The following is a 17,497-nucleotide window of genomic DNA, read 5'->3' on the forward strand; positions in this document are numbered from 1 at the left end:
TTCTTTTTTAATGAGAGAAGGATTAGAACATTGAAATTTGATTGAAATTTGATGAGAGAAGGACTAGAAGATTGAGAGCAATTGGTCAAAAACAAATTTCAAATTATAGCATTTATCTATGTAATATGGGACCTTAAAATAACTATTGATTCCTGGTGTCCAGGAGATCTAGAACCTTGCAGTCCTTGGACAACAGAACAATCACAAGATGCTGAGGTAACTCTGACCTACCAGTTTCATTATCATAGGTTGGGGAGGGTAGGGGTTGAGGTCTCTTGGCACAGGAGTGCAAAGGGCAGGTGCTGAGGAGTCATTTGCCCCTAAGTATGGTGACTAGATTTTTTGAAAGAAGAAAACATAAAATTTTTTCTCGTACTGTTCTCCTAACTTTGTCTCCACTGTTTCTACTCCCATTTTTAAGGCTAACGAAATCAGAATATTGGTTCTAGGTACCTTATACATAGAAATACTTTTTTTTTTTTTGAGTTGGAGTCTTGCTCAGTCCCCCAGGCTGGAGTGTAGTGGTGTGATCTTGGCTCACTGCAACCTCCACCTCCCAGGTTCAAGTGATTCTTGTGCCTCAGTCTCCTGAGTAGCAGGGATTATAGGTGCTGCCTGGCTAATTTTCATATTTTTAGTAGAAAAGGGGTTTTACCATGTTGGCCAGGCTGGTCTCGAACTCCTGGCCTCAAGTAATTCACCTGCCTCAGCCTCCCAAAGTGCTGGTATTACAAGCATGAACCACCCCTTCCTGAACCTAAATAGAAATTCTGAAACTACTATTGTTTCTTAGTCATCTACTGCTTGACTCGTTCAGTGAAACCTCCCAACATAGCTGGTGGGGCAAGTTCCAGAATTTTAATTAAAACTCATTTAATTATGTTAACTCGCATGGGAACTAGTTAACTGAGAAGAACATGAATGTAGGAAGTGGACACCCCAGCTCTTAATCTTGTTTTTCCCTCAACTCAACTTTTCCAAACCTCAGTTTCTCATCTGTTAAAATGAGGATAACAGGAAAGTCCTAGGATTATATTGAGAGGAGTAAAGAAAACAATATGTTTTAAGATGTTTACATGGAGTTTGGGACCACAGATATTAGTTATCCACCCTTTTCCCTGAGTGATAAGGGTGTGGAGAAATAGGAATCTCACATGCCAGTGCTTGGTAGAAGCATTAATCAGAACAAGCTTTATGGAGGACAATTTGGCACAGCAGTACTACCATTTGTATACTTGTGCAGCCAAAGGATAAATTCCTAAGAAATAGGAACAAGGGTGCTCAGAGAAAATTATTTCATAAAATCCAAAACTGCAGACAACCTATATGCTCATAAATTAGGAGCTGATTGAATTATAGTAAATCCATATAATGAAATGTGTAGACATTACAAAGGATGACATAGATATTCTTGGGAAGATGTCCAAGACCCATTAAGTGGGGAAAAAATGCAGGATGCTCTTCTTTGTACAATGTATAAAAGAATATGCAATAAATTATTAAATGGATCAACCTGAGAAGTAGAAATGAGATCTGAGAGAACTTTCATTTTTTTCTCCTTCTCTGTAGTCTCAAATTTTTATTATGAGCAGATATTGCTTTTCCAAAGCATTTATGTCAATATTTATGATAGGGAATGTATTGCCTTGTGGCTCAGTTCTCTAATTCTGGGATACAAAAACCAATTTGGTGGAAAGGGCTCAATATCTTATAGTGTGGTAGTTTTGGAGTTTTGCCAGGCACATAGTATAAAGTCAATTTAAAAGCCTGTGTATTCTGAATTTGATTCAGTGTGTCACTTTGGTTTAGAATTGATTGTTCTGGCACTTTCATATTGCACAATCTAGTGTTCTATGTTAGGATTCATAACAAGTTAGTTTACTATTTTGCAAGGATTCAAATGGTTATAGTATATATGAAAAATGCAGCCTTAAAAAAGTCATATTGATTCAGTTTCTCCCCATCCCCCAATATAATATAAATTGTTATATTGTAGATTAAGTCTGACTTAATCTTCTTGAGGGAGGTCAGTCTGTTATTCATTTTTTTGCACTGCATAAAAGAACACGAAAGATAAAATAAATTCAAATTGATTTATTATAGGAGGGGCATATTCCGAATGAGCTTAGCTAAGTACATACTAAAACAAAAGTAGCTTATAAAAAATGTGATAATGTAAGGATTTTTTTCTAATCCTGATTAGATTTTAAATTGTCCCTTCAGTAGTTTGCATAATTATAAGGCACTGCTATAGAATGAGTAACAATAGAAAATAACTCATTAATGCCTGTTTCTCTTTGGCATGGTTCCAGGGCATGCAGCTTGATGTTTGCAGAGCAGACAGTCTAGCATTTCCCAGTCTGATATGGAACATCAAAGATTGCTTGGATTTGTCTGTATTCAGACATTCCTCATTTTGTCTGAAGTGGTAATATCCTGAAGAGCCAATAGTTGCACGGAATTTAAAGTATTTTGGCACTTCTTATTATTTTCAACTGTAGTTTATATTAGAGAAGTAGATTGAGATTTCTTGGCTTTTAAGCAAAATGAGGTATTACAAAATCTAGTTTTTGAGCCCAAGGTTATAAGATAATTGCAATGCTGGTGACTAAACTGGATTGCTTTTTTAGAACTAGGTTTTAAATACCTACCACTTATAAGCCATAGTGTTTGATTATCACTAGTGCATTTTTAGTGTGGTGCCTAGACATTAGATATGAATCCCTAATTAATGAATAATGAGATGTTGAATCTAGAGTACTGGAATTTTATTCTTCATTGTAATATTTTCCAAAACAGGTTGTGCTTAGCCATAGCGCATCAGAAATAGCTGTATATATACACAGTTGATGACTTCCAAATACAAAGTAAGCAGTTCCTATCTTTTTTTTTTTTTTTTTTTTTTTTTGAGACAGAGTCTCGCTCTGTCAGCGAGGTTGGAGTGCTGTCGCAGGATCTCGGCTCACTGCAAGCTCCGCCTCCCGGGTTCACGCCATTCTCCTGCCTCAGCCTCCCGAGGAGCTGGGACTACAGGCGCCCGCCACCATACGCGGCTAATTTTTCATATTTTTAGTAGAGACGGGGTTTCACCGTGTTAGCCAGGATGGACCCAATCTCCTGACCTTGTGGTCCGCCCGCCTCAGCCTCCCAAAGTGCTGGGATCACAGGCGTGAGCCACCACGCTCAGCCAAGTAGTTCCTATCTTAATATGGTTAAACTATTGATAGGACCTATGGGTTTACACTGATCAGACCCCTTGATCAAAGGAACTGTTTTGATATATAAACATGAATACAATGTGGAACCTAAAATACATATTCTTCTTGGAACAGACACTGTAGAACAAATCTACTCATCTCCTAGTCATTCAATGTGAAGATATGGAGTAAATACTAAAACAGTCTTAACCAGTTTGCCATGTAATAAATAATTCTTCACCGTTATTTTTTATGGATAAATGTTTAATAACTAGTTTATGTTAAAAATGGTTTATGTTAAAAAAATTTTTTCCTATCACATGAGGAATTTTGGGCAATCAACAAGGATTGCATGGTTTGATAATAGATTTTAATAAAATAAAATGATGTATCATGATGTGTACATACATAGTACCTTCACACAATATTATTAAAATTTATTTTGTTAATATGTTGGTATGGTATTAATATTAAATTGCTATATTAGAAATATACCAATATAATTTTCTATTAAGTATTATTAAATTAGTGTATTAGAAATTATAATTTAAAGATGCTAGGGCGTGAATATTAGTTGAAAATTTGTTTTATTGAATTACTGGAAGAAAAAAAATCTCTTTGGACAGTGAATAGTGAACTTAGATATTTGTACAATGTATCTTTGAGAAAAGAAGAAAACCGCCCTCTACATTTTTCACCCAGATGTGTGCTTGGCTTCTGACCCTTTCCTGGCCACCATGGTTTGAGCTCTGTTTATATAAATAGATATAAAGCATGTGCAGATGTACTGTTTGTAAATGTTTCCTAGGCCTGCCATAACAAAGCGCGTACAACTAGGTGACTTAAGACAACAGAAACCTATTGTATCACAGTCCTGGATTCGGGGTTCTAAGCCATAACTAGCAGAGCCCTTAGTTACTGGTGTCTTCCCTAAGATTGGAGATCACCATTTCTGAGGTATGACGAGTGATGCCCGTGTTGGCCATACACAAATACATGGAAAGGTAACAAATTCAGGAAGTATTTTTCTTTATAAGCTTTTTTATTTCTGAATTTTAGACTCACCTTTTTTGCCTGGATGCATGGACTCATCATCTGTAGTACATATTGCTGGCTCCTGAATGGCTTTAGCCCTTAGTTCCTCCTGTGAGGAATTTCACTGTGTGCATTAAAGTGAAAGGAACACAATTGATATGAAGTCGTATCTCTGTAAAACACGTATGCACAGTTTTAGTTGCAAATATGTAATTGTATTACTTTCATGTCCATGTTCAGGTTGGCTTAACACAAGCTAATCTTGTCCTAGAACTTCAGAAAGAGACAATTCTACCAGCCTTCTACATGCCTATATTTTCTGAAATGTCCATTGCAATATGTAAAAAGAAAAATAATTATTGTACATAAATTTTCCCAATGAGAGTATCGGTATAGTATATTCAATTAAAGTGTCATGAGATCATCTCTGTAGAGATTTTTCATTTCAGAGTAATGCTCATTAGACGTGGATCTATTTTTCCTTTGATTATTATTTTGAGTCTAGATTTTATCTAAAGGATATGGATTTGCTGAATGAAACTCAAAATTTAACTTTTAAAACAATACATAGATGATTCCATTATGAAAGAGCCATTAAAGAAAATAACTTATTGGCTGGGTGCAGTGGCTCACACCTATAATCCCAACACTTTGGGAGGTTTAGGTAGGAGGATCACTTCAGGTCAGGAGTTGGAGATCAGCCTGGGCAGCATAGTGAGATCCCTTCTCTATAAAACATTTTAAAAAGTTAGTCAGATGTGGTGGCCTGCACTTGTAGTCCCAGCTACTTGGGTGGCTGAGGCAGGAGGATTGCTTAAGTCCAGGAGTTTGAGGCTGCAGTGAGCTTTAATTGTGCCACTGTACTACAGCCTGGGAGACAGAGCAAGACCTTGTTTCAGAAAAAAAATAACTTACTGCTAGCCCATTTCATTGTATTAAGCCAGCATATAAAAATAGATATAAAGCATGTGCAGATGTACTATTTGTAAATGTTTCCTAGACCTGCCATAACAAAGCACGTACAACTAGGCGGCTTAAGACAACAGAAACCTATTGTATCACAGTCCTGGAGGCTGGAAGTCTGAAATCTGGGTATTGGCAGAGTCATGTTCTCTCTGGCAGGTGAGAATCCTTCCTTGCCTTGTTTAGCTGCTGGTGTTTGCTGCAATTCTTGGTTCTTTAGTGTCAATCACATGACCATCTTCTCTCACTGTGTCTTTGCATCACTGTCCCTCTGTGTCTATCTGTGTCCAGATTTCCTATTTATAAGCAAATTAGAGTACACCCTAGTGACCTCATTTTAACGTTATTTACAAATAAAAAGTCACCTTTTGAGGTACTGGCACTTAGGATTCAACATATAATTTTGGGAGGATACCATTCAGCACACAATACTTCTGATGTTGGGAATATAGAAGATACTTACTCAGTTAGTACACATTTACTGAACATCTCCTAGGTCTACAGAATGCACAATTGAGGAAGACATAGGCGGGGTGTGGTGGCTCATGCCTGTAATCCCAGCACTTTGGGAGGCCAAGGGGGGTGGATCACCTGAGGTCAGGAGTTCAAGACCAGCCTGGCCAATATGGTGAAACCTCCTGTGTACTAAAAATACAAAAATTAGCTAGGCATGGTGGCGGGCGCCTATAGTCCCAGCTACTCAGAAGGCTGATGTGGGAGAATCACTTGAACCTGGGATGCAGAGTTGCAGTGAGCTGAGATCACACCACTGCACTCTAGCCTGGTGACAGAGTGAGACTCCATCTCAAAAAAAAAAAAAAAAAAAGTGAGGAAGTTGTAATCCTCCCCCGCAAGGAGCTGGAATTCAAGCTGTGGGAGACAAATAAGCCAGCTAGTTACAAACAAACCTCTGAATAATCTCTATTATTATTCATAATCTATTCAGTTATTTAAATAATAGAGAGATCTCACGGATTAAAGCAGCAGCAGTTGGGGAAGTGTGTGTTTTAGGGACACCTAGGCTATAGGCTATAATCTTATGAGAGACATATGAGAAAAGGCTTCTGTGGCTACTAAATATGCAAAATGGTAGGTTAGATGGATAAACGGGGTTCTTTACTGAAAGTCTTCTCAGAGCCTTGAATATGCTATTGTGCTTTGTGAATATAGAGCTGGTGACTACAGTGTTTCCCACACATACTTGACCACATGATTCTTCTTAATGGATCATTTCAAGTAATTATGTTCCTAGGAAAACACTGGAAACTAGTGTTGAACCATGTGATCTTATTTCAAAAACCACCACAGAGCTAGCGTAATGTAATGGTTGCTAAGATAATTCATCACACTGAGGATGGGACCAAAGGTTTTCAGAAATTTATAGACCTCTTACGTAGATATAGCCAATCCTTCTCAAGACAGTGTGTTTCTTTCATAATGGTTGCAAGAAAATACTGATCAGTGGATTGAATTCTGTGTTTCATCCAGCAAATTTAGTGACTTACTTTGGAATCTGGTTAAAAGCAAGTGACCTGTTCTTAAAGCAAAGTAGCATGTTTGCTTCGCTTCTATGAATGCAATATTCATTGCCATGTTTGAGACAATAAGCATCGAATAGCCAATGTCAAACTCTGCCTGAAATGCCCTTGGGAAGTTTTATACCCCATCCTGCTGTGGTTAGAAAGTGTGATACACAGAATTTATTCTGGGCCTTGAAAGCATGTACATCCTGCACACTTTTGAGACGCTACCACATTAGTGATTATGTATCAACTTGAGGAAACTTGAAGCTGTGCATCAAATTCTCCTAGGAAAATCTTACAGTGAATAAATCACTTGTGTTAGTGATTTACAGTTTGAATGACATCTGAAAGCCTCTTCACTATGAGAATACTGGAAAATGCGGTGGTGGAGTGGTGGTCCTAATAGCATTAGGAGCCACAGATAAGCCAAGAGATACCCATGTGAATAGCCGGGCCCCACCTGACTCTGATGGATTGACGGGACTGGGGAAGTTCCAGATCCTGCAAAGAAGAGTAGTTTATTTCTTGATTTTTGAGACAGTCTCACTGTGGTGTCCACGCTAGAGTGCAGTAGCACCATCATGACTCACTCTAACCTTGAGTTCCCGGGCTCAAGCAGTCATCCCACTTCAGCCTTCTGAGTAGCTAGGACTATAGGCATGTGCCACTGCACCTGGCTAATTTTTTATTTTTTGTAAATGTCAGATCTTGCTGTGTTGCACAGACTGGTCTCAAATTCCTGGTCTCAAGCAACCCTCCTGCTTCGACCTACCAAAGTATTGGAATTATGGGCATGGGCCTAACCTACTGCATGCCCAGCCTAGGAGTAGTTTTATTATGGTTATTCATTCTACCTTTTGGAAACCCATTTAGAGTAATGAAGTTATAGCTAATCTGAGGCCTTGTAGAAACTCTCAAATCTGTTTACTGTCTCAAAATAGGGGAATGAAAGTCAAATTTTTCTGCAGCGTTCCAGTGACAGACTGTCCTGAGAATCACTGTATTTCCTTGCATATATGTTTTTAATTATTGGGCCCCTCTCCTAATTCCTTTACCTGTCGCGTTCCATACTCAACAACTAGAGCTCAGTGATGCCCCTCCACCTCAGTGGTTCCATGAAAGAGGAGATGGCACATGTTCTCTCTAACCATGGGTCAAATCACCGTGCAAGACTAAACATTAGTTCTTTTCACTTCTAAGTCTCAGACTAATGTTTTTTCTAAGCTTCCAGACTCAAATATCTCATTAAATGTCTGTTTTGAGTTTGGGGAATATTATTGCTATAAAACAAGGAAGGGGATCCACTGTCATTGATATTTGCTTTGCAGTTGACACCATTAATACCCAGTACATTCTGTGTGTCTGCCACAGTGCTTGCTGAATGAAAATGTTCCTAATGTATAGGCTCATAGGAAAAGCTAATGGGACTCTGTGGAGCCAGAAGACAGTTTGAAAAGTTACTAAGTTTTTCAGAAATTGAAAGCCACAGCTCTAGACAGTGGTTCTCAGTTGCCTTTTGGGGGCCTCCATTGAGTCATCCAGGCTGTGGTATGATTTGTTTGCAGAGTACATCTGTAGGGTTTGATGAGCTCCTCTGTTCTGCCTCAGTAATGGCTCAGTTTCAAAAATGAACATAGAGACTCCTGTATTTCTTAAAGGTTTTACATTCTTTTCAGATTAACAGCCATACAGAATAGCTGTTATTCCATTATTGTCATTGATTATAACCTTACTTGGGGTTACTCTCTGTTAAGAGAGAAAGCCCAGCACTTTCTATTCAAAAGCCTATTAGGAACAAGCAGTGTTGGGCAGTGGGTGGATTTCAGGGATGGATGCAAACTTGCCTCTGCAGTGGTGAGCCCATGTTCTCTTCCAATCCAGTAAGCTCAGCCAACAGATGTTCTTAATATTTGGCTGGTAAAAGGAAATGCAGTTTATCATTTAAAAACTGCACATCGTTGACCAGTGTTCAAGCAATAGTGTCTGGGCGGAACCTTTTTTTTTTTTTTTTTTTTTTTTAACAGATTGCAGGCATTTCCTGATATTTTGAAAGTGAGAAAGAAGGCAGATTTGAGAGTATTTTAAGGAATATTATCATGGTATATGCTCAGTTTCTCGGAGGAACAACCTTGTAGTTAAGTCAGTCCCAAGCATGAATCCACATGACACTGTTGTTTTTATTGAGATCACATGCAAAAGCTTTTGTTTACTTAAGTTAACCTTGTTTAATTGGAGCAGCTGTGAAACGTATTTGGTTCACTCATCCAAGCTGGGAGCAAACTTTTCATTAGAAAATTTCATTGAGGACTAGAATTGCTGCTTTTCTCTTGAATCAAGGCTTCCGATTTGAAATATAAATAATTAAATGGTGACTTTCAAAGCTGCAGATTTTGTTTTATAGATGTAACTTGTCACCCAAGGCAGTTGTCATCAGACAGCTGAATGTTTCTTTGGGCGACTAATTAAGGTGCTTATTGCAAACAACTTGGTGTGTCTTCGGCCCAAACCAGAATGTCTTAAAGCATTCCAAGATCACTTTCCTGGGGGGAGAGAGATATTCTAAGTCATACCAAATTGGGATGTAGCACTTTTGTTTGGTTGAGCTAAAATCATTTATATGTGTAGAAACTTTTACCAGAAGGAATGTGTCCTAATGTAACCTTTAAATGTATTCAGCAAAGAAAAAAGGGGGAGCTGATCATATTACATTTAAATGATTTGTTTTCACCTCTGGGTCATGAGTTCTTTGAGGACTGGGATGCCTGTTATCAGCCGGTAATGGCTCATGTAGTTCAGCTTGAATAGCATTCTCAGCAATTTTGAGTGGCTTTTTCAATAACCATGAAGTGAAGTTTTACATATGATTTATTACAACTTTAAAACTTTAGTTACAGATTTATGGGATATGAGTATAATTTGGCTGTATGCCTGTCACAATCTTGTGAAGAAGGAAAGACATGTTTTCCTGATTTTTTTTTCTTTTTATAAGAGGAAAGAAGCAGGAACAGAAAGAGTATATGATATTATCAAAGCTGCCACTAAGATTACTTATAAAAGGAGGAATCTAAGATTCTGACTGCCATCAGACACTTTGTCAAAAAGAATAAACTGAAATTGCCTTTAAGTCTTTGGAATTACCTGTGAATTATGGGAAGAAATGAATTCTGATAGGCTTGTCAATTTTAAACTTGCTAAAATTTAGATGAGTGGAATGATGCCAAATTAGAATTTTATAAATAATGTTCTAATTTTAATATATTGACTTTTAATTATATTTGAAGTTCATTATTTTGCTATTTCTGACTGCTTCTACTTATGAAATATTTGGATAACAATTCTACTTGCCTTGCAGAATTGGAGTAGATTAGGTATAATGCATGTGGAAACAGCTGGAGAAATATAAAACATGTCAACATTTCTTATTTCTGAGTAGTGGACACAGTGATGTCACATGTATTAGCCTCCGTATGTTGTTTGGATTTAAACATTTTCTTTTACAGCTGAAAAACAAAATGTATAGTAATATAAAGCATTATGATGTTAATTTTACTTGGGTATATTGTACATGCATTAAAACTCACTCACTATGTGTATATAATGGAATGATTTTGAAAAAATGTGTAGAGTTGTGCCACAAACACTACAATTCAGTTTTGGAAAATTTCTACCAACCCCTGAATTTCTCCAGGCATTTTGGTAGTAAGCCTCAGTCTGAGCAATCACTGCTAGGCGGTCTTGCATATTCTGCATACTTCATATGAATGTAATCACATAACGTGTTGTCTTTTGTTTCTAGATTCTTTTACTTAACGTAATGTTTTTGAAGTTCATCCACACTGCGGCACCTGTCAATAGTCCATTCCATTTTATTGCTGTATATTCCATTGTGTGGACAAGCCACATTGAACTGTTTATGGACATTTGGATTCTTTCCATTGTTTGGCTATTATGAATAATACTGCTACGACTATTAGTATACAAGTCTTTTGTGAACATTTGTTATAATTTCTCTTAGATTTCTAGAAGTGGAATTGCTGGGTCTTACATCATGTTTATGTATAATTTTTAATACACTGCCAATTTGTTACCCAAGGTAGCTATGCCAATTTTCACCAGAAGTGTATGTGATCTGGTTTCTCCACATCCTCACCAGCATTTGATATTATCTTTTTATTTTAATCATTTTAGTGAATGTGTAATGGTGTCTCCTTGTGGTTCTACTTCACATTCCCTAATGCAACATGATTTCAAGGGCTTATTGGTATTCTTACTGCTTCTTTGGTAAAATATCTATTAAATTATTTTCCATTTTTTAAATTTATTTTTCTACTTATTATTTAGTTGTAAGAGTTTTGTGTAGTCCAGATATAAGTCCTTCATCAGATATGATTTACAAAGTATTTTCTTGCTGTCTGTGGTTTGTCTTTTTATTTTCTAATTGGAATGTTTTGAATTGAAAAGTTTTTTAGCTTCAAGTCCAATTTATCAATTTTTAAATTTCATAATTTGTGAATTTTTGTGTCAAAGCATTATTAAGTGTTTTTATTACTATATTTGTTTAGTTCATTCCTACTAACTTCTGTTGTGACAACTGAAAAATGAAACTTAGTAAAGTGAGATATGAAAGATGTTCTGGGAGAAACTTTCTTTCTAGAAAATATTAAGAGAAAGAAGCCCAAACTGAGAGTTCAAGTGAGTGACTGAGATCAGTGCTATTGCCTGGGATCAGTGGGCACCTGGGAACATGGTGGTGCCTTAGCACCATGCTGATTTCTTATAATGACTAAGTCTTTGTATTTACATTGACTTACCTGAGAAAAATGATAAAAGTTTTATGGGGGAAAGAAAGTCCACCACCTGAAGTCACTCGAGTTAACTCATTAACACTCTTATGTTCTATCTAATACATATGAGGTTACTTTTATACAAAGCAAAATACTGAGCTTACCACCTTGCATAGGTCATTTAGTTAGAATAAATTGGCAAGAAGTCTGTGTTTTAAAAATCATCAAGCTTTGTATTGTTTGCATAGATATTAAAGAAGAAACATTAAAGATATTTGAAGCTTTTCTTTTCGAAAGTAAGGTATTCTGTGATTTGATTTAACTTCACCTCCTGCGTGTCTTACACAAGACTGTAGATTTTTTTTTTCCTGTTAACAAGTACCCTGGTATTAATCTCAGCATTGACATGTCATGCTAGAGAGGTCAGGAAGGAGGGCACTACAGAGAAGAGAAAATATATCCTCTCATTGCATCTTCTCCCTTATCCTTTCTATGCCCATGTCACAACTAGTCTGACTCCTTGGTCTTTGGGTGAGAGCTTTTAGCTAACTTTGATTTGATTTCTAGCTCTTCTAGTTACTAGCTGAATGACTTTGGACAGGCTATTCAGTCTTCTTAAGCCTGTCATTTTATTGTCGACAAAATGTGATAGTGATACCTATCAGCACTGGGTTGTTTCAGGAAGGAGAGAAAATATATATAAATTGCCTAACATCATGCTTAGCATATGGTAGGTGTTTTATAGGGGATTTCTGCTGTTACTATTATTGTTAATGTCATTTTCTAGATTCTTTATGATCCGTAGAACTCTTACATATAGAAATATGAAAAGGAAGAATAATCACATTGTAGCCGGAACAAACAGGTTAAGCATGACAATGAAACTTTAATTTGCAAAAAGGTTTATTTTTTCCTAATGACAAGATAATTCATGCCTTTTCTTGTAATATATATTTTTCTTATCAGAATAGAAACTGAAAAGTTTAGTTGGAGACAAAAAGACCCTAGTATGAATGTGGCCTATAAATTGAGCAATTTGAATCTTCTGTAAAAGCTGTAAGGTATTCTGAGGTCTACAGAATTCCCATATTTGTGTCATTTTTTTTTTCTACTGAAGGACTCTCAAAACTTCCACAGTCAGAAGAAGCAAGACTCAGATGTTTGCTTTTTTGGAAATATCACTTCATTTCTGACATTGAACATGTCACATTTTAAAGCCTAAACATGAAATTTTATCTCTATTTATTATCAAAAGGCACTAAGATCTTGTAGCTTTAACATAAAATCTAGTTAAAATCATATTGTAAAGTCAAAGTTCAAACATCATTAGGTATCCTAGACATGAAGTGAAAACTTTCTCTTGATATCTATGTATCATTCATTATTAAAGCCAGTAATTTAATAACAGCTGCTTAAAGGATTGGTTTTTCTGTGTCTTTCAGATTAATTTTACTGTAAGTATAGAAAACTGTAAGATAAAATGACTGTGTGTTCTCATGCTTAAAATTCTTAATTTCTCTCCAACATCTATTTTCCCCTTATAATTACACATCTAAATTTCTGAGCTCAAGTACAGATTCATCCACGCTAATAGAAATAGGAATCTCCCCTCTAGTTGAACTGCTGCCTCATATTAAATATTATAAAGCATTTAATTAGTTCTTATGTCTGCCATTAAAAATGCTGCAAAGATGTCTTGACAACTAAGCCACTTTATGTGGTTAAAAATTCCCAATTTGTATGAATTTAATGCATAGGCAGTCTTAAAATTAGTTAATGCAACACGTGTTCCTCCCAAGCAGGAGCAGGCCTTGTACAGGTGCCACTCTACAGAAGGGTTGCAGGCATTGCTTACCTGGTCTGCACACTCGAGGCACAGAATCTGAATAGTGATTTCTACTCGGCTCCGTCTCCACTTGGCTCAGGTGGCTTTCCTTAAGGATACCTAAAAAAGTTACCTTAATATTGAAAAGAATGGGGCCAATATATATTGACTAGCCACAATACACAATGGATGGGAGAATTGTGATATTTTCTCTTATTGATAAAAATGACTAAAATTATTAAGCCTACATTTGGTATGGAATGGTAAAGAGGTATGCTAGATTGCTTAAATGTAAAAACATGCTTAGAACATTAAAATGAAAATATAACAGGATTTTGATTTATATTCAGATCCTTTGTCTAAGAAACAGGTGATCCTCAGCCTCACTTGGGTTCATCTAGTCTTGATGCTTTTCTTTCCTTATTCACCTGCCTTGTGTTTCTCCCTGGCTCTCTTCCCTGTACCATATGATGTTTCGTTCCAGGATGAGGTTTCCTAGATTTTCACTCTCTGATATGGTAGCCACTGGCCCTATGTGGCTACTTGAATTAGGTTAAAATTAAATAAAATAAAAAATTTAAATCCTCAGTTGCACTAGCCACATTTAAATTTCTCAACTGCCATGTGGAGCTAGTGTCTACCATATCAGACAGGGCAAAATAGAGCCTTTTCATCATCATAAGAATTTCTACTGGGCAATGCCTCTGTAGGCCAATTGTGTCTTTATGTTAGAGCTAAGACACTAACTGCAGAATATTTTTAGATTTTTACTTCCTGAAATTGATCAAATTTTAGGCACTGGTCTTCATTAACTGCTGTTTTATTGTCTTACTTGCTGCTCTGTGTATTTACCTCACTGCTCTGTGGAATGGTGGAAATTAAGGTTCTTCATTCTTCTCTATGCCCGATGTGCCATATAGCCTGGCCACGTCTCCCCGACTGGCCGGAAGAATCTAATCTTTGTTTATTCCCTGTATCCTCAAAAAGATTATCTTTCTATTGAAGAACATTTCTGATCTTTGATTTTTAAAATTAATATTCTTAATGTGCAACACTTCAGATAAAAGACCTAGGTGTCATATTGTATGTTTTTGCTCGTAAATGAGACAAAGAAGGAGAGGAATGAAATTTGCTATTGTAAGTGGATGATGGACAATTTTAAAAGCCTTCTCAGAAACAATTATAATAAATTACTTAATATACACAAAACATGAATTGTATAACATGTCTGTTTCAACACCACCTGGTGGATGTCAACAGATCACCAATGATCCATTAAACATATTTTAATAATCACTACTTCAGAACATCAAATACCTCAGAAATAGCCCAATTTTATTTAGATTAAAAATATTTTAACAAGGCCAGGCGCAGTGGCTCATGCTTGTAATCCTAGCACTTTGGGAGGCTGAGGTGAGTGGATCGCTTGAGCTCAGGAGTTCAAGACCAGCCTGGGAAACATAGTGAGACACTGTCTCTACAAAAAATTGAAAAGTTAGCCAGATATGGTGGTATGCACTGTGGCCTCAGCTACTCAGAAGGCTAGGCGGGAGGATGGCTGTAACCCAGGAGGCAGAAGTTGCAGTCAGCTGAGATTGCACCACTGCACTCCAGCCTGGGTGGTAGAGCCAGACCTTGTCTCAAAAAAAAAAAAAAAATCTCTCTCTGTAGATAAAGATATATATTCATATTCTCATGGGTTATATAACTTCCTGCCATATTTGCAAGTAGAATTAATTTCTGGGCTGCTCATAGGATTTATGAAGCCATTCATATTGCATGTTTAATGTTAACTTTTGCCTTTCTATTTATTTTTTTGATCTGAGCTAAAAAAACTTTCTAGTTTCTTCTCAACAATCCTATATATTTAATTTACTCCATTTGGTCAGTACTGTGTTGGTAAGCTTTCTTGACTCCTAAGAAAATACCAATGAGCTAAATATAACATGAAAATGAAACTGAGGACATCATACAATAAATAACATGGAAGACATAAAATGGCACCAGAAATAGCTGTGTTTTCTATTTGTTGCTGGGTAGTTGAGATTGAACTAGATCAATCTCAGTCTAGAATCACTGTTACTTTAACCATTAAGCTTTAATATGTGATGCTGCTATATGAAGTGTCCTTTCAGGAGGAGACGTTGTAGCAAGTTTTACACTATCAAGCAATTTACAGGCACATGGAAGAAAGAGATAACTTGATAATATTTGTAAGAGTAAGGTATTTTATTAAAAAGGCCGTTATGGAGCATACCATAATTCTATAAATTTGGATCTAAAAAAGATGATATGGAAGAGTTAAAATAATTTCCTATGTTAAATTATTTCTGGCAAAGTGAGTCAACATTTTAGACAGATGAGTACAACCTTTGTCCTGAAAATGAGGAGTATTAAAGAATTAACAGAATTGCATAAAAATGAGGTTTGCAGTTTATTGAGCAGTTAATACTCCTGTCTTGCTTTGGAAGCAGAGCCGTAAATTGCTTAGAATTTGTCCAGTGTATTGAAATATATTCTTCAGCAATATTCCCTAAATTTCTTTGTCATTTTGGAGGAAAATGTCAGTGTTTTCCTGGAAAGAAAACACGACTTGCATAGGGATGGTGCTTATTAAAATCATGTTCACAAGATTAAGTAGATAACCAGAAAGAAGAGAAGATTCCTCCAGCAAACTTTGTTCTCTGGGCTATGAACAGAAAGAATGTAAACGAAAGTCCCTTAAGCACCTAAAAGGTGTGCTTAAACCCGATTTATCGGCTTTTTCTTTCCCCAGATGTGGGTCTCCTAATAGTTCTAGATTTTTGCTATAAGCACTTTCAAGAAACCATGTCTTAAAACCCATTATACTTTTCCAAAAAAAAAAAAAATGCTGTTGAAATGCATTGCATTTCTAAACAAGAGCAGATAATTGTAACAAGCAGAAAGGTATAAATAACAATGAGGTTCAGCTAAAAGTCACTATCATCCTCTAAAAGAATATTCTTCTAAGCCTGTATACTGAATAAAAATATTGTATCTCTTAGTTATATAGAGAGTTTTAATACATTACAACTTAAATATTCCATTCTAAAATTTGACATTCTTAAAATAAATATGGTAGGTATGTTATGATAAACATTTGATTATTAATACTTTCCTTGCCAGATGATTTAGAAGAATGTTTTCTTTAGGAATGATTTGAATTGCTCCTCTGAAATTTCTTTCAAAATCGATTATTCTCATGTACTTGTACATATTCACACTATTGGAATCTCAGAACAATGAAGTAAAGATGATTTAAGATTTAAGATGTTTTAGTCAACATATTTTTTATTGCGATTTATTTTTAAAAAGTCCTCTCAATCTAGCATAAGTAAAGAGATATTCGTTATAATGCAACCTCATAGACATTGAAGGCTCGAAAATGGAGTCTGTTTGTGCTGTGTGGTGCCTGGCCTTGTGGACTGGGAGCTGGTTGTCTGACAATATTTGGTATAAAGATTAACCATTCACTTGTACAAACATGGCAGCACTTGAGCAGGGAAGGTAAGAAAATAAATAACTGTGGATGGTACTGGCATCTCAAAATGTAGCTACTATAGAGCAGGACTAAAATGCACATGCAGGTCTTTTGATTCCAAACCAAGGCCTCTTTCCACTATATGTATGGTAAAATTTAAGCGATTACTTAATAATTTTAGATAGCTGGAATGAGTTCATCTTAGAATTTTAAGTTTTGATTATCCTTTTAAAGCAAATATAGGACCTCAACATTTGAAGACTTTCAAGATTTTAAGTGTAAAAGTTTGAAAGTGGTTTATTTCTTCTTTGACTTTTTTCCCATAAATAACATAAATAAAACTTAAGAAAGTGAAATTAAAAGGGCAGAGAAAAGAGTCAAGGAGTCATACTTCTTTGTCACAGTGATAGTGACTGTGGTTGCAGAGCATGTGTATAAGTTAGAGACAATGGCAGGGCTATGCAATGAATATATACTTATTAACCTCCTTTGATGGTAGTACTCCTATATCAGTTTGCATGGGCTAGAGTATGCTGCAAGAGCCACCCCAAAGTCTTAGCAACTTGCAAAAATAAAAGTTTATTTCTCATTACCAGAACATTACTATTGTGATTCAGCTGCAACTATATTCCACATTTTCTTCAATTGATTCTCAGGCTGATAGGTAG

The sequence above is a fragment of the Macaca fascicularis genome, chromosome 11 (assembly GCF_037993035.2).
Source record: "Macaca fascicularis isolate 582-1 chromosome 11, T2T-MFA8v1.1".
Classification (NCBI taxonomy): Eukaryota; Metazoa; Chordata; class Mammalia; order Primates; family Cercopithecidae; genus Macaca; species Macaca fascicularis.